Here is a 4,501-nt window from a genome sequence, read left to right on the forward strand (position 1 = left end):
AGGTAATTTTGATCTAAAATTTATATAATAATAAATAATAAAAAAAATACTATCAGTTGTTCAATATCAGGTTCGTTGCCGAGTGTGTGCGATCAGCCTGCGCTATGTCAAGTGATGAATCATACAGGGAAACGACGACTAATCAGTGGTAATAATAATCAAAATATCTGTAGCCTGATCGTGTGAGCAGACCAGCAGCTGTTACAGAATTATTGTATGTAGCCTACATCAGTTCTCAAACAAAATCTTGCTTCAAGGTTTTATTTGTCACGCAAGCCTGCCCTACAGTACATAAAATAAAAAGAGGAGCAATATAAAGCGGCAATATATATTTAAGCATCAAATATGTTCAATCAAACCCACATAGTTTGAAACAAAACACACACAGCCAGTGTCACAACGATGCATATAAAGTCCGCTAGCTTAATGCTAACGTGTAATGTAAAACCTCATAGACGGGCTAACAGAAATTAGCATTGCTGCAACCGAGCCATACAAGTCAAAAGACTACTTAAATAAATGACCATACACAAATCTTTAAAATATGAACCTTCAAACACAAAACTTGAAAACTTTTATTTTAGAAAAAAATATCTTTTATAATATTTAAATGTTTTAAACTGTACCAAGTACTGAGAACATTCCACCAGCCTGGCTGTGGTCAAGTGTTGATGGTAACCATAGCAACAATAGCAAATATCTCTGTAACTAAACAAACAAGCCATTACATACATTAAATGAAGAGATATAATGATGAAAAAATGCATATTTCTCGCTAGAAATGTTATAAAAACCCGCTTTAATGCCAAAACTATCTTTAAATACGGAATTTTTCACTTTGAACTAAACGAACGGCAGCCATTACAGTGGTTTGGACGGGGGCGTGGTTTGGACTGGAGGGGGCGTGGTTTGGACCGGAGGGGGGCGTGGTTTGGACTGGAGGGGCGTGTTTACGTCTGTAGTGGGTGGCTGCAGTTGGGTATTATTGCAAAAAGTCGCATTTCCTTTATTCGATACGCTTATTCGATACGCTAAAGTGTAAAAACTTTTATGCACATTTACTGCCTTTATTCGAATTTCTGGCGTTTCCATTCAAGTATTTATTCGCAATTTTTGAAAATGCGAATAAAAAAAGGTGGATGGAAACGCAACTAGAGTCAGATCTGAGCTCTCATAGAAGAACCTCAGAGAGGTACGGAAGAATTAATCCAGCGCTTCTACTGACAACATCCACACAACATGGCAGACACGGTTCTACCCACAACATCCACACAACATGGAGGACACGGTTCTACACACAACATCCACACAACATGGAGGACACGGTTCTACCCACAACATCCACACAACATGGAGGACACGGTTCTACCCACAACATCCACACAACATGATGGAGGACACGGTTCTACCCACAACATCCACACAACATGGAGGACACGGTTCTACCCACAACATCCACACAACATGGAGGACACGGTTCTACCCACAACATCCACACAACATGGAGGACACGGTTCTACCCACAACATCCACACAACATGGAGGACACGGTTCTACCCACAACATCCACACAACATGGAGGACACGGTTCTACCCACAACATCCACACAACATGGAGGACACGGTTCTACCCACAACATCCACACAACATGGAGGACACGGTTCTACACACAACATCCACACAACATGGAGGACACGGTTCTACCCACAACATCCACACAACATGGAGGACACGGTTCTACACACAACATCCACACAACATGGAGGACACGGTTCTACCCACAACATCCACACAACATGGAGGACACGGTTCTACCCACAACATCCACACAACATGATGGAGGACACGGTTCTACCCACAACATCCACACAACATGGAGGACACGGTTCTACCCACAACATCCACACAACATGGAGGACACGGTTCTACCCACAACATCCACACAACATGGAGGACACGCTTCTACCCACAACATCCACACAACATGGAGGACACAGTTCTGTCGGTCCAGACTTTACAGCTACAGCTCTGACTCAGCTACAGTCACATTATAACAACACAACAACAACAACAACAACAACAACAACACAACGACACGTTGAAGGGCAGAGAACTCCGGTAACGACAGGTGTTAACGAGGAAAACATTCAGACTGTTCACCTTACCTTCACACGGGGAAATAAACTGCCACACAACCGCTGGGTCAAAGGTCAACTTTAACACTTTGAACTGTGACTCACCTGTTCATCATGATGTTATCTTATCTGGATTAATTACCTGCTGCTTCTTTGCACTTTGCTCCAAGAAATAAAATCCAAAGTGAACAAAGAACATTTATCACACACACAACATTAACATGAAGGTGAACTGAACCAGACACTATGACAATTATCTGTCACTGACATGAAACACTCAGTGGAGAACTTTGAATGAATCAGGTGATAATTATTATTATAAACAGTTATTGGTAGTCTAACAGCTAGAATAGTGCTGTGATGTCACTTATGGTCCAGCAGGGGGTTTGATACAAGTAGATCCATCAGGAGGAAACCACTGGAGTGAAATAGAGAGCCTCAGCGGAAGCAGAAAGTGACGTTGCCATGGGAACTCAATTCGTAAAAAACCTCCATGTAAGTGAACTGGAATCAAAGTTTTATTTCGTGATCCGATTGAATTGTGTGATGATAAAACTCTCTGTCCTCTACCTGTTTAAAACATCACGTTTCATGAAGAGAAATCAGCAGTTTGTTGTAAAACTATTGTAAAATAAAACTCCTTAGAATCCGTAACCATAGAGACTCCAGGTGGCGTAGTGACGTCACCACATGTCGTCCTTCCTTTCCCGTGTCAGTTGGTGACGTAGTTTTTGTGGGACACCAGATCTGTAGTCCGTGGAGCAGGCTGACGTATAATCCGTGCGCCTGCATTATCCAATGCAAAAAAAAAACAACACACTTTCATCCCGGATTCACTCAAAAATTGAATTTTGCACAACGTTTGGCCTACATCGTCTGATAGATGAGTTATTACACTAATTTTATGATCCAGAGTGGGCTCAAATTCAGTTTTCTTTTCTGTACACCTTTAAATGTGCTTTATAAATTAAAAAAGAAGAAGAAATGTAGCTATTGAACTGTAAATCGTCCTGTGAACTTACAGTCACCATTGATACAGAGCTGCTCACTGAGGTTTTAACACAAACACGCCCCCTGGTGTCAAACTGGCCGCGGTGCAGCGCTCTGCAGGCCCAGTTGTTCAAAAGCTGTAATCTGGATAAAATTTATCCGGATTTTGAAATCCCCTTTTTTGCTATCCAGGATCACATAATCTGTTTTACTTTTATCCCAGTTGTTCGATGCAAAGTTGGATTTGGATCAGTCTGATCCAAATCCAAATTTTCAAGATTACCAAATCCAGATACTGAGTGCTCTAGAGATGGGACTGTGCATCACAATGAAGGTCTGTAAACAACAGGCAGAACAGCAGCATGGGTCACTCAAGTGTGTTTATTTGAAAACGGAGTGTATGTGTTGTGCTCTTTGTTGTTTCTTCAATGTCTTTTAAACAGCCAGACTCCATCTGGTTGGGCTGGTAAAATAAATTGAAAAAAGCAAATATACACAAATATATACAAATATACATATATTTCCCCATGTGTTTCAAACTTCAAACTTCAAATTTCATTAAATTCAGTTTGGGGAAAAGTAGTTGGGGAAAGGTTTTTCAGTTGTAGAATATTCAAAAGTTAACATTATTTACTAATCACTGTTGTGGTTTAAAATTAGGTGCAAAATATAAATCAATAAATGTAATGTATAGCTACTATATTATGAATATTGTTTATTTGACCAGTTTGAATTTAATTTAAATCACATTTTGTTCTTGAATCCACCCAACTGCTGGGATCAGAATAATCCAGATTTTTTGGATCAAAGTTTTCCCGATCCTACTGAAAAGTTTTGAACAACACAAACTGAGGGTTTATCCAGATCAAAACCAAGCTTGGATCACGTGATCTAATCCGATCTCAGAATCCGTTTTTGGTTTTGAAACAACCCATTTTCAAGATTTGATCCAATCCATTATCCAAAATCCGATCGGATTAGATTACCTTTGAACAACTGGGCGCAGAGTGAGTCATCTCGCTCAGAGACGATCTTTGGTCCGTTGTGCCTCTTCACTACTACAATGGTTCCTCACATCTTCCTCTGAGTGAGTCCTCCCGCTCAGAGACGATCTCCGTGCTGCTGCTGCCGGTAACTCTGTCAGCTGACCCCCGGAGGAACCGACAACACCGACACCGGGAGCTGCTGCCGCCGCTGTCCGCTGCTCATCATCATCACCCGACCTACCGTCTCTCTCTGTCCCTCCACCGGCCGGTCGGTGTCGTCTGTCCTGGGCTGCGGTGGTATTAGTTGCGGGATGCGGACATGTTGTGATTCTGCCGTGGAGCGATGAATGACCCGGTGGTTCTGTTGACTGCGGGTCCGGACGGAGGAG

This window comes from Trachurus japonicus, chromosome 21, assembly GCF_045865225.1.
Source record: "Trachurus japonicus isolate A0001 chromosome 21, Traja_1.0".
Taxonomy (NCBI): Eukaryota; Metazoa; Chordata; class Actinopteri; order Carangiformes; family Carangidae; genus Trachurus; species Trachurus japonicus.